Source organism: Hemibagrus wyckioides, linkage group LG20 (assembly GCF_019097595.1).
Source record: "Hemibagrus wyckioides isolate EC202008001 linkage group LG20, SWU_Hwy_1.0, whole genome shotgun sequence".
NCBI lineage: Eukaryota > Metazoa > Chordata > Actinopteri > Siluriformes > Bagridae > Hemibagrus > Hemibagrus wyckioides.
In genome coordinates this window covers 5,354,417-5,379,416 of record NC_080729.1, presented here as the reverse complement: position 1 = coordinate 5,379,416, position 25,000 = coordinate 5,354,417, and the positions used below count along the sequence as shown (strand labels likewise).

At 39.6% G+C, this 25,000-nt stretch overlaps 1 protein-coding gene across 1 annotated transcript in view; it reads right to left on the bottom strand.

The window, feature by feature from the left end:
* mbpb (myelin basic protein b) overlaps window positions 1-14,066 on the bottom strand; it is a 56,942-nt gene extending 42,876 nt beyond the window's left edge. Inside the window, exon 1 of the transcript XR_009202947.1 lies at window positions 13,905-14,066. The gene's annotated coding sequence lies outside the window, so the exon portion shown is untranslated. The remainder of the gene's footprint in view (window positions 1-13,904) is intronic.
* Window positions 14,067-25,000: the final 10,934 nt, after the last annotated feature.

Genomic DNA, 25,000 nt, shown 5'->3' with positions numbered 1-25,000 from the left:
AAACGCAGGGGTTTACAATGACGATAAATTTCAGCACTGAAGCCCTGGAAAATAAGTTAATTCAAAGGTCTACAGCTGACCCACATGAAAAGTGGTGGTGGTTCAGGTGGTTAATGCTCTGGGTTGTTGATTGGAAGCTTGGGGATCAAGCCCCAGCACCAGCACCGTCAAGCTGCCATCGTCGGGCTCTTGAGCAAGGTCCTCAACCACCCCCCTGCTCCAAGGGCGCAGCATCGCATCGTGGCTAACCCTGCGCTCTGACCGCAACCCTCCAAGCATGGGATATGCGAAGAAAGAATTTCACTGTGCTCTAATGTACTGTATATTTGACAAATAAAGGCTACTTAACATTAACATGAGTAGATTTCGTCCATCCAACACTTTGGATTTGAGCGTGTAATTTTTTAATAAAAATCAAACACTCGATCTGAGAATCGAACCACCAAAGCTGGTGTTTTGTAACCGACACATGAGCACTGCACTATTCTATCACAGTATCTCCTAAATGTAACACTATATTTGCACTGTAGTTCCCATCAGCGGCAACATCCTGGTGAGATTTCACAATGTAACTGGTTTACGAATCGCTCACGCTTGCTCTACATGTTGAGCTATGATTTTGAATTAGCGATTCCTTTCGGAATTGGTCCTAAACGCATTCATGATCAGAGCGCAGATGTTCAAGATGTCAAGATATATCAAGCAACGATTCCTATTTAAAAGAAGCCAAAAGCTGTGGAAGAAGAAGAAGAAGAAGAAGAAGAAGAAGAAGAAGAAGAAGAAGAAGAAGAAGAAGAAGAAGAAGAAGAAGAAGAAGAAGAAGAAGAAGAAGAAGAAGAAGAAGAAGAAGAAGAAGAAGAAGAAGAAGAAGAAGAAGAAGAAGAAGAAGAAGAAGAATTATTTGATCTGAGCTGCCCATGAAGCTGGAGGACTGGGACTTTCTGCCAGATGCGAGTTTCATATATAATTCATGTGACGGTCGAGAGGAAATCTTTCAGATACTGCAGATCTTTCATACTTTTCTTTACAATGAAGCCTGTCGACTACGGACTGGCTCGCCTTCACTAAAATATTGATTTGTTTGTGATGGACACTGATTTATTTATTTATTTATTTATTTATTTATTTATTAAGAAAAAGCTCCGTCTGGAGTACCAAGTATGCAGCATACATACAGTAGCCATAACGATGCTTTAAACAGCTAACTAGCTACTTGTTTTGATTAGATTTATTATAATCATTAATAAAGATAAATTAAAGCTTGGTTCAACTCCATTGATTTTGCCTTTGCTGAAGCTTTGGTGCAGAAAAAAAACAAGAGAAGAGGATCCGCATGTGCGACGTGACTGAACAGAACAGTGAAAGTTCACGGCGTGTTCCAGTGAACGTCCCAAAAATACCTCAGATGGCCTTCAAATGATTATTTTTAGATCTACTCCAACCTTGGAATATTGGTACAGAAATATTTCTGCTTCCACGTGTCACTCAAAACAGGAAAAAAAATGCCTGTATTCTGTCATCCTTTTCATAGGGTAGAAAAAGAAAAAATGAAAAAGAAAATTGCAGAGACCTTTTGAAATAAAAAGGTGTGAATATAGTATATGGAAAGATCCTTGTAGTGGTCATTATATCCGCCTGATTAATCAGCTGCCATTATCACACCCTTCTTATCCACTTCATTCTCCCTGACCTGTTAATGAGCTCCCCGGCGAGGTGGAGTGTTGATAAACCACGACTGCTCAATGCTCCCTAAGCTTCTATTTTTCTCTTTACCTCTGGCATATCAGCAACGATTCCTCTCTCACCCGTCCCTCCAGGATTTTCCAGACTTTTTATGATTGTTTAGTTTTGAACTACTCGAATTGGTGAAACTGTAGGCACAGGATTTCTTTTCTAAACTTTCTATGGCGGCTGCACTCATGAATCGAAGAAGGCTTCGGCTTTGGTCAAATCTGTGGAAAATCTACATTATGTTGCTAAAAGTTTTGGGACACCCCTCCAAATCACTGAATTCAGGTGTTGTTTTTCAGGGGTTGGGCTCGGCCCCTTAGTTCCAGTGAAAGGAACTCTTAATGCTTCAGCTTCATACCAAGACATTTTGGACAACTTCATGCTCCCAACTTTGTGGGAACAGTTTGGGGATGACCCCTTCCTGTTCCAACATGACTGTGCACCAGTACACAAATCAAGGTCCATAAAGACATGGATGAGCGACCTCAGCCTGATTGAACACCTTTGGGATGAATTAGAGTGGAGACTGCGAGCCAGGCCTTCTCGTCCAGCATGACCTCACAAATGTGCTTCTAATGGTCAAAAATGCCCATAAACACACTCCTAAACCTTGCTGCAAAGGGTAGGCCAACTCTATATTACATTCAGGCAGACGTCCCAAAACTTTTGGCAACAGTGTATGATATTTTTAAAAAGTTCTTGCGAATAGATTTCTTCCCTTTGCATTAATTTCTGCGATGGCAAAATGACAAAATCCTGAAAGCTAACTTACCCCCCTGCTGAACCTTCCTCCTGTCTAGAAAAACGTCCCAAAAGAAATCCTGACACCGACAGTTGGCCATTAAATCATCCCATCAACTCAATCTCATCCAAATCTAACTTTTGTATTATTAATCAACATTCTGTTAAAATGAGAAAACCCTACATCGGCCCACGATGTTGTGAACGTAATGATGAATACAGAAGTGGATGAGTGTTTAAGTGAACTGGAAGCGTTTGTTTTGGGGATATGAAATTCCTTTGCAAAAATGGATTTGGTGCGTTTCGAATTTGAAGTCAGACGTCCACTGCAAGGTCTGAGACCGAAATCTTGACTTGGGCAGAAGATAACCCACAGCCCACAATTCCATGACAATTCTGTTTGGTTTGAAAGCTGTTTCAATCAACGCTCATGCTGCATGCCGTCTTTGTTTTCACGCTTCAGCTGAATCACTCACATCGACATGGGAAAATAAAATAAAAACAAATATACGTGTGCTTCGCTTTCACACCGGTTTCAGTTTCGAGTTTCGGTTTCAATTTTATTTAAAAAAAAAACAAAAAAAAACCCCCGACACTGACGCATTGCCACGCAATGGAGCATATGACTAACCAAGACTAATAAATGTACTGTACTATTTTTAGGTGAGTGGTTTTACAGCTACAATTAATCGCAACAAGGCTAGCAAGCAATCTTTTGGTTTTTGGGAGCTTTGAACCGCATCGTTTATTTAGTTTTTATGTAGCGACGCACCTACTATAATGAAGCACGAAGTAGATTTCCTCACCTTACAGTTGAACCTCGGCATACAAATGCCCTCCCTTATGAATTTTCACCGTAAGAATTGAAATTCTGCGAGGAATTTGCATTGGCATTCGAAGCATTTTCAGCATACGAACGAACCGAACCGAACGCTGGCTAATTTGCACATACATCCCAGAGCCATTCAAAACTTGTTTGCGTCAGTGGAAAGCCAAGCAAAACCAACCGAAGCTAGTTTACACATTTCATGATTTTGTTTTCAGTCAGCGAAAGCTGTTTCAAAAGATTCAACCCATGATACCAACATTGCTTTCGTCATGCGTTCAAAAGCTAGGTGATTTTTCAGGCGTTTTTTTTTTTTTTGGACAGATTGGTGGTGTGGGTAATCTATCTGTTTAGTCCAAGCTTAGTGGCACGACTTCCTGTGAGGAGCCTTGACATGGAATGCTTGGCTTGGGTCAGTTTTTTGTAAGCAGCCATACAGTTTACATACACTTCATATTGGTAACATTGCTAATATTTGTGGGTAGCTGGAACGGATTATCTGCATTTACATTATTTCACAATACAAATTTTCACCTTAAGAACTCGCTTCCAGAACAAATTCAATTCCTATGCCAAGGTTCCACTGAATATACATCATGGCTTGGCTTCGCGAGTGAAGATTACGAAAGGTCTGGTCCATGTCGGAGGCATGCTTGCTGGTAACGGAAGAGTCCGATGCGAGACAGACAGATATGATGACAGCAGTCACAGGAGAACGTCTGAACAGAACTTGGTACTGCGGTGTCCCGATTCTTCCTCTGTGTCCTTTTGTCCTCTATACATATATGCTTGTATATTAGTGTATAATCCTCTGTTATTACACTAAGTGAGTTACAGAACACACTGAGGGACATTTGTACAGGAAACAGGAAGTAATGAGCAACAGTTGAGTGTCATTAGTAAGTGACAGAGGACGTGTCTTGTGGCAGAGGATTACGGGAACTAGAGCTCTAAAATTTAAAGGATAAACCGGTATCCCCTGATCATTAAAACATCAACATAATCCATCTCAAAATAGACAACGTCACCAATAGTGTCTGATCATCGTACGGTGAAGATTTCAAGCGAAACGGACAGCAATAAAAGTGTGCTGTCGCTCCAGACACGTCTCACGTCTGGTGTGGACTGACCGAGGTCTTGACGTGACAAGTCTGGTGTGAATTCGGTTATGCGGTTTGTCTCAGACAGTCCTAATGTCACACTGTGAGACCTTTCAAGACGAAAGCCAAGTCAACTTAAAGATGACCTTCGTTTCAGCTCACAAGGTGTCGAGACAATGGATCACTTTACTTTTATTTTTTTTTTTTTAGAACTTGAGTTAATTTTTCGAAACTTATCATGACCGTAAGAATTACAGACATGAAATAAGTTCAGCCTTGTGAGGATGGTGATGATTTCTGGGGCTTGATTAGACCTAAAAGACTAACAGATTTTACACATTAGAGACTATAACAAACTCTACACAAACTTTACACTGCCGTCTTTGTTTCTAGAAACATTATATATATATGTGAAATTTCTCATTTAGCATCTAGCTGTCTAGGGCCTTAGTGGTAGCGTGGCCAGATCTAAACTCGCAGATCAAATCTTCTGAAAGATAAGGCGAGTAAGAGCTCAGTGCTGCAGTAATGAAAGTACTTAACTTTATGAACCTGATAAACTTTTGTCAGATCTCTTACCTCATCTCTACGTGTGAAAGCAGTTGTTTTATTTCAGAAGAAATGCCGCAGAACATCCCAACATGAGTCATTGTTTATACGTGAGTCAGTCTGGCAAGTTTAAACATCGCTGCTCCGAGCACATGAGTAGCATAAACGTATTAACCTCCAGGATAAAGAAGGAGGAAGAAGATCTGAAGGAAGGATCAACTATGCGAGATACTTGGGTTTGTAAGTGACAGAAAAAGAAGCATATTCTGGTTAAAAATTTTAACCAATAAATTTACACTATTCAAACACAATTCATCAAACCCTTTTGCGGATTCTGGCATGCTACAACGGACTGTTATCTTAGCATAGGAATCACGGCGGCCATTTTGAAACCTGACTCACTTTTTAACAAAAGGACCACCGCTCTGCGTGTGTGTGCGTGCGTGTGTGTGTGTACTAAACCAAAGGCTATAGCGTTCAAGCTCCAGATATTACCATCAATAAGCAAACATGTCTTGGCTGATCTACTACATCTGGTGAAAGTTGGACAGGGATTGCGTTTTTGGCGGAATGCTGGAGTAAAATGACGAGGCCGTGATTTTATTTAAAGACGCGCTTGAAACGAGCAGGCAATTAAAATAGGCTTTGTTTCGAAACACAGATTAGCATTTAAACACTGTGAGGAGTTGGATATGTGAAAAACACACCGACTCGCTGCCAAACCTGATTGCCGACCCTTTGGGGTGTATGTAAAAACAAGCATTAACAGAGCGTACGCAAACACATGCACACAAACACACACACACACACACACACACACACACTACAACATTGCATAACAGCCTTCTGGATCATGCAAGGACTCGAAAGACTGGAGGATTGTGTAACAGTGTAAGAAAGCACATGCGGCTCACAGCACAGCGAACCTCCATGGAGCAATGGACGAAATAATCCATTGCTTCTCTACTAACACTGTGTTCTTCTATAAAAAGCAAACACACACACACACGGCTTAAAATGCAGACATGAAATAAACAATGCCCTGATTATACAGATTTAATTAATACACTTAAAATGAAAATGCTAGCTCTGTTCGCAAAGATGAAGTGGCTCTTAATCCACTGGCTTCAAAATGAATTTTAGAGAAGCACCTGAGCTAGCGTCTCTCTGTCTCTCTCTCTCACACACACCACACACACACACACACACACACGCACACAATTAGTCACACAGAACAGACAGTACACTGCCATCACAGTCCAGTAATTCTGCTTATTAGGGTTGCTAGTCAACACCGCATCAAGAACTTTTTGCCTCACCAGCTAATTAAATTTAAAATAAACAGTTTATTTACAGTCGTTTTTCCCCTCATCATTTTATTTATAGCTGAAGGTATCTCAGTATACTGCTAAATCGTGTTTAACCTCTTCATTACAGTGCTAGTTTATCAGTTAGCCTGCTCACTTCAAGCGCTAAATTGAGGATTAGCCACTTTATTGTAATTCTAAGCGCATTACAATGGTTAGCTTTTAAAGCTAAGCATTATGTTATCCTGTCCTATAATGCTAATTTATGTTAGCTTCTATATAGCTATGTCAAAACTATTTTGGAGAGTTTGTGGGTTAGCATGTTTATAGGGTGTTTTACTGACTGACCCGAGGTGGAACAGTACACAGATAAGAATTTACAGCCCATGACATATTAACTAAAACGAACCTAACCTAACTATACCGATTACAGACGTTTAGCATACGTTTTTGTTTTATATTGTAACTAAATACTAATAAACGTAGCTAGCTCACAGGATGTTGTGTACAGAAACTCAGTTTGTCATTATGACAACAACAAGCACAGAATAAGCTATGAAGATAATTTACCTAATGGTATCTTATCCTGGTTGTAACAAATGTTTATTTTGTAGGTTAATTTACTATTTAAGTCTGGTCCATGTGCTTTTGCTTAGCTACAATGCTTATTCCTCTGTTTTTACTCCACTGCAATGCTAATTCCTATGTTTTTACCTCACTACAATGCTAATTCCTGTGTTTTTACCTCACTACAATGCTAATTCCTATGTTTTACCACACTACAATGCTAATTCCTATGCTTTTACCTCACTACAATGCTAATTCATGTGCTTTTACCTCACTACAATGCTAATTCCTGTGTTTCTACCACACTACAATGTTAATGCTTGTGTTTTTACCGCACTACAATGCTAATTCCTGTGTTTTTACCTCACTACAATGCTAATTCCTGTGTTTTTACCTCACCACAATGCTAATTCCTGTGTTTCTACCTCACCACAATGCTAATTCCTGTGTTTCTACCTCACCACAATGCTAATTCCTGTGTTTCTATCTCACTATAATATTAACTCTTGGGTTTTTACCTCACTACAATGTTAATTCTTGTGTTTTTATTTCACTACAATGCTAATTCCTGTGTTTTTACCTCACTACAATGCTAATTCCTGTGTTGTTACCTCACTACAATGCTAATTCCTGTGTTTTTACATCATTACAATGCTAATACCTGTGTTCCTATCTCACTATAATATTAACTCTTGGGTTTTTACCTCACTACAATGTTAATTCCCCTTTTCTACATCACTAAAATACTAATTCCTGTGTTTCTACCTCTCTACAATTCTAATTCCACTGTTTTTACATCACTAAAATGCTAATTCCTGTTTCATATTACTATAAGGCTAGTCCATGTGTTTTTACATTACTATAATCCTAATTCCTCTGTTTGAGCATTAATAAAATGTCTCTGTGTTTTTACATTAATACAATGCCAGTTTTAATGCTAGTTCATAAGTCTTGTCTATATTTATGGCCTGGCTTTTTCATATTTTTCTGATTACTGTAACGCTGGATCATGAAGTGAACTAGAGAACGGAAAAAGATGACCTTCAGGGTTCTCTTGAGACTTTGTTCGATCAGAGGGGAATATGAATTGCTTTTCAATAGGAATAAACAACTTTTGTGCTGCAGGAATGCAGGAACTATGAGGCTGAAATCAGAAACACATTTGGATTGAGAACATGCATTTCATTCAGTGGGACTCTGTAGCTGGGGAGAACGGGTGGAACAACACGGCTTAAGGAAATAAACAATAATGAGGGAAGGATGAGAAAAGTCAAATATGTGAGAGCAGTGAGATGGAGAGCAAACCTCAAAGCAGCTGCTTCACATTTCCAAAGTTCATGCATTCAGTGCACTCGAACACAGCTTGAGCGTGATACCCAGATACTCATCACTCTCGACTTTTTTAGCTTTAGAGAAAGCATTCGCTGCTAAAAAAGTATGCTACTTTAAAAAGCACATTTTACGATGCTAATACACGCACTAAAACGTAGAGGAACTCGATTCATCCAGTAATGAACTCTATATTTGGTAAGTTCATAATTGTCATCCGTTCGATCGTAAATCAGTCGGTTTTGTTTGTTGCGCTCTTTATTTATTTCTTCGTTATAAAGGTAATTACAGCTAATGAAAGCTGCTTTTTGCATCAAAGCTAATTAAAGCTAATATGATAACAGAATTACCGCTACATTAAACACGGTATGCTAATAGTATTAAAGTTGATGAATGATAATGGGCTTAAAAGTATTCAAGTAAGTTAGGCTAATATGTTAACACACACACACACACACAGGTTTTGCTGTGGTTGCCGAGAAATGCACATTTCTACTCATGTGGCCTTTTTCTGACACTTCCGAATGTCTTTAGCTTCATAATGCAACGGAAATGAGACGTTTTATTTAGAAGACAGCTCCAAGTCTGATTTCATTCACCATGCTAATCTGTTTCCCTTTAGCTGGCAAATAAGAATATCCTGCGTATGCAGTATGTCAGAACAAGATATCGAGATCATGTAGTTGCCCCGCCCTATCCTGAGGTCATGTAAATGAGCGGTTTTGATTGGCTAAAGCGAAACAATCTTGCCATTTACAGTCCAGTAGGAGGCTTGACAATGTTTACATTATTTTCTACCACATTTTTTTAAGGTTTAAAAAGTTACACTGCTTACAAATACGCACAAAACAGAATGCAGATACTGTAGCTTTCACACACACAGAAAGACACACACACACACTCTCTCTCTCTCTCTCTCTCTCTCACACACACACACACACACACGCAGTTGGGTGTGAGCTGAGTAGCTTGCATGGAGTGTGTGTGTGTGTGTGTGTGTGGTTAGAGAGAGAAAGAGAGAGAGAGATAGACAGATAGAGACATAGATTTACTCTAAAAGCTAGCACTGGGACAGTATATAGGATTATATAACATGCATGCACACGCGCACACACACACAGAGAGCAGGAAATAACACAGAATGTATGTTTTTGAGGGTGTGTGTAGAATCTGGCAGTAACACACTCCAATCCATCTGTTCTTCCTTCTCTCACTGTGTGTGTTTTGTGATCGTGTGTGTGTGTGTGTAAGGTAAAGGTAAGAGTTTTGTGAGTCGTGCAAACAGGAAACGCATGAGACGGAAGTAAGAACTTTCTATGTGCACGAAAGTTCCAGAATGCACACACGCATGCACACACACACACACACACCTGTATGCTTGTTCACTGCTCTGATTTACTGCAACTAATTCCCACTACACCAACTCCATCCTCCTTGTTTGAGGAGCTACATTAAAGCTAACATCGTATGCTAGCAGAACTGAAGTTAAGAATTTCCCTCACGGGATCAATTAAGTATCTATCTATCTATCTATCTATCTATCTATCTATCTATCTATCTATCTATCTATCTACTTCATTAGTCAACTACATTATAAATATAATGATCACATCATTAAAGCTACAAATTTGTGTGGAAAAAATGCACAATGCTAAACACAAACAGGAGGAAAATATAAATACTTATTTCATGTTCTATTAAAAATATTGTACATTTATTAATTTATACATTTCATATATTTGCACAAACCTTTAAAAAGTTCTAAATAATTTTGGGACACAGCTTTCTGGTCGGGAACGGAAATCAACTTGTCAGTTTAAATGAATGAAATTATTTTATCGCAAATCGCTAGTCTGACATAAAATGAGTCAGGAATCATTTCAGTGGTTTAGACATTTTAGTGGTTGAAGATAAAGCAGATCTCAGATCTTAGAAAAAGCACTCGAGGCATCTCAGGGAGCAGAAACGGTCTTGATATCTTCATTTACTGTGAACATTTTCATTTTTTTGGAACTTTTCTATGCATCTATTGGCCTTAGTAGGCTACTTTATGAAACACTAGACTAATCACCACTGTGGAGTGGGACATGACAAAGACATTCAACAAAACAGGAACAAAATCTAATACCTGACAAATACCTGACAGCAAAATTCCCACGCTCTGCTGCACTACCTGATTAATAATTACATACGGGATTTTATGACAGTTTTTGCTGTGAAACTGTGAAAGACTTTTGAGTTGAGGTAAAAAGCTAGTCTGTGGGTTGACTTGAGGTCAATAAAGCGTCATTTAAATGCTCCCCAATTGTTCCAATTGGACCCTAGACAACCGAGGAAGGGTCAGAATTGTTTTTATTAAAATCGGAGAGTGGCGCAAGAATCTAGCCATGGGGGTTACAGTCCAGTGACTTATGTGCCGGTCCCAAGCCCGGATAAATAGAGAGGGGTGCATTAGGTGTATCCGGCGTAAAACATTGCCAAATTTGATCATGCAAATCGTTAGTACTCTGAATTTCATACCGGATCGGTCGAGGCCCGGATTAACAACGACCGCTGGTGGAAATTGGGCTACTGTTGGTCGAAGAAGTAGAGCTGAAGATGTTGAGGTTCTCTTTGGGAGTGACACGGTTGGACAGGATTAGGCACGAGTACATCAGAGGGACAGCTCATGTTGGACAAAGTTAGGGAGGCCAGATTTGGACATGTTCAGAGGAGGGAGAGTGAGTATATTGGTAGGAGAATGTTGGATATGGAGCTGCCAGAGGCAAAGAGGAAGGCCAAAGAGGAGGTGTATGGATGGAATAAATGAGGATATGAAGCTAGTGGGTGCAAGTGTTGAGGATGCAGAAGATAGGGATAGGTGGAGAGAGATGATTCGCTGTGGCCACCCCTGAAGGGAAAGAAGAAGAAGAAGTACAACATGCAAAGAGGTTTGATGAAGTTATTGGAAGGTTTGATTCTTGCTTGCTAATTTAATTTTGAAAGACCAAAGAAAGACTGGAATATTAGAAATTGGGAACTAAATGAATCTAGGGTCATCTGAAGCAATAAATAAATAAACAAAGTCGTAAAATAGCTACAACAATGTTAGCGTTGATGTTGAATGAAACACACAAGAAACATACTGATGGACGGAAATAAACATCCTCGTTACATCGCGACTGAACCGGAGAACGTGTGTGTTTACAAACAGACGAGATCGTAAGCGAGACAAGGGTGTTTTCTTTGTTCGCAGGTCTGACTTTTATTGCATAACCTGAAATGTTATCGAACAGGCTGTAGTAGAATCCGAGCCGAGATTTCACCTTCTATCTGTAATCATGCGATGTGACACATAATAAATCTTTACACACAGCTGTAATCACACACCATAAAACCGCACACACACACATCTAGGAGTGTGTATGTACTTAAACACATACCTGACCTTTAGCTTTCATACACACTTTCTAATTCAAGCTACACAGATTAAATACTTCCTGTTTCTCCTTCTATAGTAAGTCTATACTGTGCTGTTTTATGTTTTAAGAGGAACTTGCTGGACACCTGGTTGGAGCGTTTGTGAGTAGGACCCGGGGGTGGGGGGGTGGTGGGGGTTGCACTTGCACTGCCTCAGCCCGTGTTTCTACTGAGGTCAGTCCACGACTGTACAGTACAGGAAGAATAAAAACACACATTATCATGTATAACAAACACTAGCGAACAAATGACGCGCGAAATCTAAAGATATTGAACGTGTAGGTCGTTGCTGAATGAAAGCAGGAAGTCACGGTCGAGTCAAGGCGTATTCTAATACATCACACGCTACCGACTGATGAAAGGCACGTTTGACACCTAGAATTATCACTTTCTACACACTTATAACACTTTATGTAAATGCCTGTGGGTGTTAAGGACTGAGTAGCTGACAGAGCAAAACTGAACGTGTTCATGCTGCACAGCAGATACTGACTTGTCAAGTTGAACGGTCAAAATAACTCAAAATTCTGGTTCAAATTCCAAAATGGCCGCTTTAACAATTACCAGATTCCATTCATTTTCATTGTTAGGAGTAAAAAAATTAGAACAGATCTGAACGCATTTAAAAGAAATACTTAATAATATGCTGATATTTAATATACTGGCTTTATTGACGCATGGTGAGGTCAATAATTTTGATATCACAAGTATGAGTTAAAATGAAACACCTTCAGTATGCTTACACTGATCAGGCATAACATTATGACCACTGCCAGGTGACGTGAATAAGACTGATGATCTCCTCATCATGGTACCTGTTAGTGGGTGGGATATATTAGGCAGCAGGTGAACATTTTATCCTCAAAGACAAGCAGGAAAAATGGACAAGCGTAAGGATTTGAGCGAGTTTGACGAAGGGCCAAATTGCGATGGCTAGACCACTGGATCAGAGCATCTCCACAACTGCAGATCTTGTGGACATCGGTCTCCAGATCGGTCTGCAGTGGTCAGTATCTATCAAAAGTGGTCCAAGGAAGGAACAGTGGTGAACCGGCGACAGGGTCATGGGTGGCCAAGGCTCATTGATTGCACGTGGGGGTCGACGACTGACGAGCTACTGTTCCTCAAATTGCTGAGGACGTTAATGCTGGTTTGATAGAAAGGGGTCAGAATACACAGTGCATGATGGGTCAGGGCTGTTTTGGCAGCAAATGGAGAAAAAAACAATATTAGGCAGGTGGTCATAATGTTATGCCTGGTCAGTGTATATTCTCATTATTCTCTCATGGAGTCATTTAACACATATTTAACAGTTTAACAGGGGAAAAAATGTTCAGCGATATCAGTCAAAATGGATTATGGTCAGGTTTCACTGAAAAAAAAAAAGACATAGGAGTTTTTAGAATGTCATATCACCAGAGAATTCTATTTAATAGGAGATCAGATGTAGATGATTCAACTCAAAGTCCTGGGATTCGGTATACAGCTATATGAGGGATGTGAAAGCTTAGTGGTTAAGGTGTTGGACGACTGACCGGAAGGTTGCGAGTTCAAACCCCAGGTCCACCATCTACCACTGCTGGGTCCCTGAGCAAGGCCCTTAACCCTCAATTTGCTCAGTTGCTTAAAAATGGCCTGGATAAGGGTGTTCGCCAAATGCCGTAAATGTAAAAATATACAGCTGCTCTGATTTACAGCAAATTTCAGTGAGATTTACGAAATATCAAGCGTGACACTCGACACAAATAGTAGTGTGAAAGATGGAAGCTGATCTGTTGGAGCCGAGAGAGCTGTGAAGACTGAAAGATTAAAGCTCTGCTGCATCGATCTCTTGAAATGAAGAAAGAGGTCTATTGAAATGAAGAGAGAGGTCTACCGAAATGAAGAGAGAGGTCTACCGAAATGAAGAGAGAGGTCTACCGAAATGAAGAGAGAGGTCTACTGAAGCGTGGCTTAATTTCGAAACAACGTGACGTAGGTGTTAAGGCAACACGCGTTCAATCAGCACTGAGGACTTATGCAAGCATGCGCCACAGAGTAAAAGTCCTCCTCGAAAATAATTAAACAAATAAACACAAACAACAAATCAATAAATAAAGCCTAGGATCTGGAAAGCCAGGTTTTTCCCTGTGATCATTCAGAAAATAAAGGTGAAACCCAGCTCTTCTCGGCGCGTGTGTTATGTTAATGAGTGCAGTGTCACATCCTGTACCCCCCTTCTTTTTTGAAAGGCTCGCGCATATAGTGAAAGGCTCTACTATTTGCATAGTAAATAAAAAACACTACGGTACATACCCGCGCGCGTTTAGCGGAATAAACTCATCCACAGCGGGTTTCTATTCGCTTCTGGACAGCAAGACGATGAAAACAACTCCTCTTTCTGCCTTATATTTGTTGGTTCCTTAGTCCGTGTTTACGTGTGTTTTGCTTCCTGGTTTAGGTGGCGAGTGTTTTGCATGGGCGGGGCGGAACCTGCTCGCGCGAGTCGGAACACGCTGTAACTATAGCGACCTTATCGCTGTCACGAAACGCGCGCGTGCGCAGTGCGCTCGCGCTGCATTCCAACACGCATACCTTACGTGTAGGATAAAATGTCAGGACAGGAAACTTTCTCCACTTTATGGACATTTTTACTTCATGGAAGAGGAGAGCAGCAATGGAGCTAAACTTAGGAGTAAATGATTTTATTTCTTACCCTTTATGGAAAAAATATATCTCAATTATTTTTATGTCATTATTCAGTACATACTAGAAAGAAAGAAAGAAAGAAAGAAAGAAAGAAAGAAAGAAAGAAAGAAAAGGGAAGGAAGGAAGGAAGGAAGGAAGGAAGGAAGGAAAAGAATGAAGGAAAAGAAGGAAGGGAGGGAGGAAATAGAAGGAAGGAAGGAAGGAATGAAATAAATAAGGAAAAGAAGGAAGGAAGGAAGGAAATAAATAAATAAGGAAAAGAAGAAAGGAAGGAAGGAAATTAATAAGGAAAAGAAGGAAGGAAATAAATAAATAAGGAAAAGAAGAAAGGAAGGAAGGAAGGAAATAAATAAGGAAAAGAAGGAAGGAAGGAAGGAAGGAAGGAAGGAAATAAGGAAAAGAAGGAAAGAAGGAAGGAAGGAAGGAAGGAAGAAGGAAGGAAAAGAAGGAAGGGAGGAAATAGAAGGAAGGAAGGAAATAAATAAGGAAAAGAAGGAAGGAAGGAAGGAAGGAAGGAAGGAAGGAAGGAAATAAATAAATAAGGAAAAGAAGAAAGGAAGGAAGGAAATAAATAAATAAGGAAAAGAAGAAAGGAAGGAAGGAAGGAAGGAAATAAATAAATAAGGAAAAGAAGGAAGGAAGGAAGGAAATAAGGAAAAGAAGGAAGGAAGAAGGAAGGAAAAGAAGGAAGGGAGGAAATAAATAAGGAAAAGAAGGAAGGAAGGAAATAGAAGGGAAGAAAAGAAGGAAAGAAAGAATGAAAAGGAAGAAAGAAAGAAAGAATTTTTTTTATAAAATCCTGGAACATCCTGATCTACTAAATAGCCATAGAATTCCATACCTGCTTCAATTTGTGTGTGTGTGTGTGTGTGCGTGCGAGCGTTTGTGTGCGTGCGTGCGTGTGAGTGCGTGTGAGTGTGTGTGAGTGTATGTGGGTGTGTGTATGTGTGTGCATACTGTAGTATAAAGTCATCCTAACTATGTTTCTGCATGATCTTGGATTTTATTGCCCAATTTTGAGTCCTGACTCATCGCTGTCAAATAATAGCTGTCTTGGATTTTGCGTATTTTGAGTTGGGACACGTTGCTTTTGCGTGTCATGGCATTCCTGTGCTACATGGAATTGTAAGGTCAAACATTAGAGCTACATGGTATTGTAGGGTCAAAGTTCTGAAAAAGAGAAGTAGATGGATTCAGAAGAGCTGACCGCATCATCGGTGTTTAAGTCCCCTTACCCTGCCCCAAAAAAAAAGGTAAACACGGTGCTGTGATAAACAGTCATGTTCAGATTAAATAATTAAACCATGAGGACCTAAAGAGCCAGGGGCCTTTCTGTGTGGAGTTTACATGTTCTCCCCGTGCCTGCGTGGGTTTACTCCGGGTACTCCGGTTTCCTCCCACAGTCCAAAAACATGTACATTAGGTTGATTGGTAATTCTAAATTGCCAATAGGAGTGTGTGTGAGTGTGTGTGTGGTTGTCTGTCTATATGTGTGGCCCTGTGATGGACTGGTGACCTGTCCAGGGTGCACCTCCAGCAGATCCTCATGACCCTAATTAGGAATAAAGTGGGTATAGACAATGGATGGATGGATGGACCTAAAGGGCCAAGAGACTAGGTGATGCTAATCTATATATTGTGAGTAGGTGGTGTAACTCGGTAATAAATGAATACGTTTAGATTATTGCAACAACTGTTGTATAATCAGTGTGCTTTTGCAGCTGTAGTAGGTAAAACCCGCACCTCCACACACTTCCACACACCTCCACACACCTCCACACACCTGCTCCAGCACTTTAATTGCCGAGCTGTTAGAGGACTTTTGTCCGAAACATCCTGTTTTTCTGGAAACTTGACCAGATCTGAAATGTAAAAGTACCACCTACTCAGGCCGCGTTGGGAGGCTGAAAGGTCACCGGATCCGAAACAGAAATTAGCATACACCTATCCATGCTGAGATTGCCTTATCTCGCCGATCGTGTTCACTGACCACTTTCTTTCTAAACACTTTCTCAACAGAAAGCTAAGTATCAGGGATTCTTCTTCAGCCTCAGCTACATGACTTCAGTTTATAATGAGGCTCAACTAAAGATGCCTAAAAGACATGCATTATTTTTGTTCTGCTTCTAATTTTTTCTTCTAGATATATATGGTTCTGTTTTACAAAAAAAAAAAAAAAAAATGACTGGACTTCACTCTTGAAAGGATTCTGGAGGGTTCGTTGAATCCAAGTGATATGGTTCAGTGGAACCATTCTTCTTCTTCTTCTTCTTCTTCTTCTTCTTCTAATTTTGATTATTATTATTTAAAATGATATTATTAATAATCTAGTATAATATATTTATACATATATATATATGAATAAAATGTTATTACTATATAATAAGAACAACAGCAAAACAACAACACACTACTGCTACTAATAATAATATGCTTTTATATAATATATAATTTATTATTATATATAATATATGTCTTATTATTTATAATAATAATAATAATAATAATAATAATAATAACAATAATAATAATATGGTATTATTAATAATGTAGTATAATATATTTATACATTTGTAAATTAATAGTGTTATTACAATATAATAACAATATTGTAATAATAAAAATATGTTTATTCTTATACTTGTTATTATTCTATGTTCTTTTTCTTCTTCTTCTTCTTCTTCTTCTTCTTCTTATTATTATTATTATTATTATTGCTATTTAAAATGTTAATAAAAAATAATAATAAAAACAATAATAATATGTTTATTCTTCTTTTTATTATCTCTCTTCTTCTTCTTCCTATTATTATTATTATTATTATTAATTATTATTATTATTATTATCAAGTACAAATTTAGACAAGAAAATACAGCAAATTATATTTATACATACATTTACATGCATTTATACATTTATTTCAACAAAAACACCATCACTGTGTTAAGAAAATCAAAAAATGAAAAATACTATTGGCTTTTTTTCGAAATAGGTTCTACTAGCCATGTACAGTACCCCAGGGTTCTGTTCTATAGGGCTCTATACTGCAAGGAACTTATTTGTAAGCGTCTAAGAGCTTAATTTAAACATTACCACATAGTTCCTACTCGAAAAGCAGACGTTTTGCATCTTAAAGTGTCTTAAATTTCCTGTGAACCTCATACTAGAACATCAGCCATTTTAGCCTCCATCCTAAATGCCACCTTTCCAGTCTGGTTAGTGTTCAAGCAGAACTGTGATGCAGCGCGTTGCTCATCCCTAACAGCTTCATGGACGAAGCTGATGGATGTTTCCATCTAATATAACGAGCATCACTCATGATGTTTGTGGCCATTTTAAGGCTCTTGACCAGTTAGAATAATTCCTAGAATCTCAAACACTCCACCTTTTTACTGTCCTATTACCCAAGCTCTCTTCTCATCCTCTCGCTTCTGATCAATAAAGACAGTGCTGATGGAAATGGAGCCCTGAAAGCAGGCATGAGTGAAAAAAAACCCCCAAAAAACTAATCTCCCTGTTCTTCCTGTTTATCTCGCTGTTTTATCAGATTCATGTCCTCCAGGTGCCTTCTGTTCTGACTTACAGGCCAATTTCATTAAGTAGCGAACGAGAGGGCATGTGGGCCGAAGTGGATGTTGAGGAAAAGCACACATATTAATGCAGCCCTCACAGAGGACACGCTGAATACACACTGACCTTGGAATAACCTGACCTGGTGTACTGTACGTACCTGCTCTTAATCATTCATCATCCGCTGAACAATGCATTCACCCGGCTCAAAAGGGTTCAAAAGGGTTAAACAGTGACTGAGGCAAGTGGTGAGCAAGTAAGGAATAACATACTCCAGACTTTGCTGTTATGCCACTTATCCCACAGCCAAAAATTTGCCAAAAAGTACACTCTTATCTTATACATGAAGGAAAATACACACATTTTGCAGTTACACAGTTTATAGTTCTATTTAATACCAAAACATTTTGGACAATTTCATGCTCCCAACTTTGTGGGAACAGTTTGGGGATGACCCCTTCCTGTTCCAACATGACCAGTGTACAAAGCAAGGTCCATAAAGACATGGATGAGCGAGTTTGGTGTGGAGGAACTTGACTCACCTGCACAGAGTCCTGACCTCAACCCCATAGAACATCTTTGGGATGAATTAGAGCGGAGACTGCGGGCCAGGTCAAAACGTCTGCCTTTACATGCCCATGAATGTAATATAGAGTTGGCCTGCCCTTTGCAGCTATAACAGCTTCAACTCTTCTAGGAAGACTTTCCACAAGGTTTAGGAGTGTGTTTAAGGGAACTTCTGACCATTCCTGTAGAAGTGCATTTGTGAGGTCAGGCACTGATGCTGGACGAGAAGGCCTAGCTTGCAGTCTCCACTCTAATTCATCCCAAAGGTGTTCTATGGGGTTGAGGTCAGGACTCCCTCATCCATGTCTTTATGAACCTTGCTTTGTGCACTGGTGTACAGTCATGTTGGAACAGGAAGGGGTCATCCCCAAACTGTTCCCACAAAGTTGGGAGTATGAAATTGTTCCTTTCACTGGAACCCGTGGCCAATCCAGGAAAAACAACACCTGAATTCAATGATTTGGAGCGGTGTCCCAAAACTTTTGGCAATATAGTGTAGATGGATTTTAATTACAGCAACAGTTTGTTGTTATACTAACAGAATGGTTTATTGTCATCTTGGTATCTAACGACTTGACATGGTCACCTTTGAGCATGATCTTACTGATGTAGCATCTTGGCTGATGAAATCTAAACGCATATCCTGAAATTCAGTAATTTATTCATTTTCTGTTTACATTGCAATATTTTGGACAATCTGGATATTGAAGTCTTAATGAGGACATTCATTACCATGAAGACATTGATGAGCATGCAGTAAGGAAACTTTTTAATCATCAACGCCGGTGCCACTCAGCATGGAGCTGCATTTCGCTTTCATTAAACACAACATCAAACGGAAACCAAAACCTAATGGATCGGCAGGGTTCGAGCTCAAAGTGGGCGTGTTGTGTATCGACTCCATCAGCTCCAGCTCTTTCTGTGGTTCACTGCACTCCCTGAAAGGCCAAAAAACACACATCTGATGGATGGCAGTATTAACACACAGGTGAGAATTAGCATGCGTTTAACCTGCTGGTTGACTCCGCCTCCTTTCTGTGACAAACTAACTCTCTCTCTCTCTCCCTCTCTCTTTCTCTCTCTCTTTATATCTCTCTATCTCTCTCTCTTTCTCTCTGTCTGTCTCTCTCTCTTTCTCTCTGTCTGTCTCTCTCTCTTTCTCTCTGTCTGTCTCTCTCTGTCTCTTTCTCTCTCTGTGTCTCTCTCTCCCTCTCTCTCTGTAATCCCTCTCTCTGCCTCGCTCTCTCTGTCTCTCCCTCTCCATCTCTCTCTCTCTCACTCTTTCTCTCTGTTTCTCTCCTCTCTCTGTCAATCTCTGCCTCTCTCTCTCTATCTGTCTGCCTCTCTCTCTCTCTCTCTCTCAGTAATGACAAACCACAAACCAGGCTTTAGTGCTCTACAATGGACAAAGCCGTCTATTATTTATTTCCCCAAATCATGAAAGAAAAAAGAAAAAAAAAACTATGTATCTTCAAAGGATGCGACTATTAAGGCAGCGAATACAGAAAAGAACAAAGTGAGTGTGTTTACTTTTTGAATATCGGTCTCCCTGAACATCGGAGCCACCGACCATCGAGGAAACCTGAAGTAGGAGAATTAACCTGGTAATAATAATAATCATGCAGCAGGAAGAACATTAAGGGCTTTGTCTCAGTGAGAGAGAGACTTCTGTGACATTTTGTTTGTGTTTAGATTTTGTAAACCTCATTTCGGCCTTTCCGTAAAGCCTTGTGGCAATCCGGGCGCCATGGCAACAAGCCGCCCCAAAGGCCAAATGTTCAAAATGTTACAGGAGGGTTTTATTTTTAAGTGTAATTTTCCATAATTGATGCTGCTGTCTGTATCTACAAAACAATGCCCCCGAGACTAAGAGATTATACAAATGATATCACCAACCTGGCTCGGGGTTACTGTGTGTGTGTGTGTGTTTCCATCCACCTGCATTAATGTGAATGTTGAATTTGTGCACAAGACCAGCCTAAGTGGACAGCAGATGCTCGTGGTTACATGACACTCTACATAAACAAACACACGCTCGCAGAGGACACGAGGCCAATAATCACATGACCACTAACTATGTTACAGGTAATATATCCACATGTACACTTTGCTTCATTACACACACTTGCTTATTGATCCTCCTGTTGTGTGTTTGTGGTGCGTTATGGATGATACACTCAGTCCTTCAGACATCAAACTAAAATAACCACACAAAAGAAACCTTGTTAGAAAGGGGTGTGTGTGTGTGTGTGTGTAGGGTGTGTGTGTGTGTTCAAGTGTTTCGGACACGACTAGAGATAAAACGGCTGATCTGAGCCAAAGAAGTGACTAATGTTCCAGAGAAACCTTCAACCATTCTGGATTTAGAAAGAACTAGGACTAACCAGTCACGAATTGGGACAGAGCCCCAAAATGGCCGACGTTCTACTTCAGACTAACTGGACATGAATTGGGACAGTTCAAGTCATGAAGTTCAACAGATTCTACTACAAACACTAATAACTAATGAACTCTAAGTCAAAATAATTATTGTTCTAGAAAGAATACTAAGTGCACTTAAGTTTTAGCATTTGGGACAGAACCATTTGTATTGAAGCTGAAAGTAGCAATCCCACAATGCACTAGAGTCGTTTAGGGATTACAATGAAGAAGCCTTTTCTCCTAACTTTTGTTGTTGTTCTTCTTCTTCTTTTTCTTCTTTTTCTTCTTCTTACTGTACGTCCACTATAACCTCAATCTCATACATCCCTGCCCCCTCTAGTGGCTAGAACTGAATAATAAGTAAGAAAAAAATAAATATTTAAAACGACAAATGAAAAAGAATAGTTTTGATATATGATCAGGATATATTTTTGGTGTGTTCTGATAAAACGTCATCACATGTTCTGGGTTTTGGGGATTATTCTTTTTTGCTTCTTATAAGGTTCCATCTGCTTCAAAACATGTAAAGTAAAATCAGTCTGGACTTAATATAATATACTATAATATAATATAATATAATATAATATAATATAATATAATATAATATAATATAATATAATATAATATAATATAATTTTATTATTTTATTATTTTATTATTTTTTATATATATATATATATTTGTTTTTCAATGTGGGCTTGAAATATACACCGATCAGCCATAACATTATGACTACTGACAGGTAAAGTGAATAACACTGATTATCTCAGGTGGGATATATTAGGCAGCAGGTGAACATTTCGTCCTCAAAGTTGATGTGTTAGAAGCAGGAAAAATGGACAAGCGTAAGGATTTGAGCGAGTTTGACGAAGGGCCAAATTGTGATGGCTAGACCACTGGATCAGAGCATCTCCAAAACTGCAGCTCTTGTGGGGTGTTCCTGGTCTGCAGTGGTCAGTATCTATCAAAAGTGGTCCAAGGAAGGAACAGTGGTGAACCGGCGACAGGGTCATGGGCGGACGAGGCTCACTGATGCATGTGGGGAGTGGAAGCTGTAAAAAGTGATTATTTAGGTTACTTCCTTCTGGGCAGCTCAAACCTCTATCCATCTGTCCATTTTCCTCTCTTCTCTCTAATCAACAAGGTGTTTCCACACAGAACTCTAAAGACTGTGAAAGTCTCACACCAGCCCATCTGGAATCAACATCCATGCCATGGTTAAAGATCACTCTTTCTCTTCATTCAAGCCCCAGCACCACCAAGCTGCTACTGCTGGGCAATTGAGTAAGGCCCTTAACCCTTTCTGCTCCAGGGGTGCTGTATCATAGTTGCCCCTGCGCTCTGACCCCAACTTTCTTAGCTGGGATCCACTATGCTGTAAATGTATGTGTGGTGATAATAAAGGCTTCTTCTTCTTCTCCTTCTATTCTGATGTTTGATGTGAAGATAAACCTAAGCTCTTGACTGATTTTATGCTTTGTGCTGCTGCTGCAACGTGATTGGCTGATGGATAGCTTTGTTGAGTATATGCATGTCTCATCTCCGCCTCGCTCTCTCTTCGTGGATATCATACCACTAGCCTGTGGCTGTTAGCTCCAGGACCCAGCTCTGAGGTGAATACACACTTATTATTTATCTTTGTTGCATGATATCAGCCTCCAGACGACTTCCTGCACGACTTCCAGACAGCATGTTGTTTGAAAAAGTTACCCCATGTCTTCTTACACTGCCAGGGGCATCAGTGTGATTCCTGCTGCTGGCTCTGGAACATCTGCCACCTCTGGCCACTTTGCTTAGAGCCCAAGATTCTTAGGATTGTGGTTGTGGTTTCCGTAGCAACAAGTGCCATGTGCTTATGTTTTGCTTTCTGCTCTCGTCTGTTTACCTTCCCCTATAATCACTGATAATTCCTCTTTCTGTTCTTTCCTCTCCGTCATTCTTCTCTTCCTTCTCCATGTTTCTGTTCTTTTAATCATTCTGCTCTTTCCTTTCCATGATTCTTCTTCTTCTCCATCATTCTGCTTCTTTCCTCTCCATCATTCGGCTTCTTTCCTCTCCATCATTCTGCTTCTTTCCTCTCCATCATTCTGCTTCTTTCCTTTCCATGATTCTTCTTCTTTCCTCTCCATCATTCTGCTTCTTTCCTCTCCATCATTCTGCTTCTTTCCTCTCCATCATTCTGCTTCTTTCCTCTCCATCATTCTGCTTCTTTCCTTTCCATCATTCTGCTTCTTTCCTCTCCATCATTCTGCTTCTTTCCTCTCCATCATTCTGCTTCTTTCCTCTCCATCATTCTGCTTCTTTCCTCTCCATCATTCTGCTCTTTCTTCTCTAACATTCTGCTCTTTCCTCTCCATCATTCTGCTTCTTTTCTCTCCATCATTCTGCTCTTTCTTCTCTAACATTCTGTTCTTTCCTCTCCATCATTCTGCTTCTTTTCTCTCCATCATTCTGCTCTTTCTTCTCTAACATTCTGCTCTTTCCTCTCCATCATTCTGCTTCTTTTCTCTCCATCATTCTGCTCTTTCTTCTCTAACATTCTGTTCTTTCCTCTCCATCATTCTGCTCTTTCTTCTCTAACATTCTGTTCTTTCCTCTCCATCATTCTGCTTCTTTTCTCTCCATCATTCTGCTCTTTCTTCTCTAACATTCTGCTCTTTCTTCTCTAACATTCTGCTCTTTCTTCTCTAACATTCTGTTCTTTCCTCTCCATCATTCTGTTCTTTCCTCTCCATCATTCTGCTTCTTTCCTCTCCATCATTCTGTTCTTTCCTCTCCATCATTCTGCTCTTTCTTCTCTAACATTCTGCTCTTTCCTCTCCATCATTCTGCTTCTTTTCTCTCCATCATTCTGCTCTTTCTTCTCTAACATTCTGTTCTTTCCTCTCCATCATTCTGCTTCTTTCCTCTCCATCATTCTGCTCTTTCTTCTCTAACATTCTGCTCTTTCTTCTCTAAAATTCTGTTCTTTCCTCTCCATCATTCTGCTTCTTTTCTCTCCATCATTCTGCTCTTTCTTCTCTAACATTCTGTTCTTTCCTCTCCATCATTCTGCTTCTTTCCTCTCCATCATTCTGCTCTTTCTTCTCTAACATTCTGCTCTTTCTTCTCTAACATTCTGTTCTTTCCTCTCCATCATTCTGCTTCTTTTCTCTCCATCATTCTGCTCTTTCTTCTCTAACATTCTGTTCTTTCCTCTCCATCATTCTGCTTCTTTTCTCTCCATCATTCTGCTCTTTCTTCTCTAACATTCTGTTCTTTCCTCTCCATCATTCTGCTTCTTTTCTCTCCATCATTCTGCTCTTTCTTCTCTAACATTCTGCTCTTTCTTCTCTAACATTCTGCTCTTTCTTCTCTAACATTCTGTTCTTTCCTCTCCATCATTCTGCTTCTTTCCTCTCCATCATTCTGCTCTTTCTTCTCTAACATTCTGCTCTTTCCTCTCCATCATTCTGCTTCTTTTCTCTCCATCATTCTGCTCTTTCTTCTCTAACATTCTGCTCTTTCTTCTCTAACATTCTGCTCTTTCTTCTCTAACATTCTGTTCTTTCCTCTCCATCATTCTGCTTCTTTTCTCTCCATCATTCTGCTCTTTCTTCTCTAACATTCTGCTCTTTCTTCTCTAACATTCTGTTCTTTCCTCTCCATCATTCTGCTTCTTTTCTCTCCATCATTCTGCTCTTTCTTCTCTAACATTCTGTTCTTTCCTCTCCATCATTCTGCTTCTTTTCTCTCCATCATTCTGCTCTTTCTTCTCTAACATTCTGTTCTTTCCTCTCCATCATTCTGCTTCTTTCCTCTCCATCATTCTGCTCTTTCTTCTCTAACATTCTGCTCTTTCTTCTCTAAAATTCTGTTCTTTCCTCTCCATCATTCTGCTTCTTTTCTCTCCATCATTCTGCTCTTTCTTCTCTAACATTCTGTTCTTTCCTCTCCATCATTCTGCTTCTTTTCTCTCCATCATTCTGCTCTTTCTTCTCTAACATTCTGCTTCTTTCCTCTCCATCATTCTGCTTCTTTCTTCTCTAACATTCTGCTCTTTCTTCTCTAACATTCTGCTCTTTCTTCTCTAACATTCTGCTCTTTCTTCTCTAACATTCTGTTCTTTCTTCTCTAACATTCTGCTCTTTCTTCTCTAACATTCT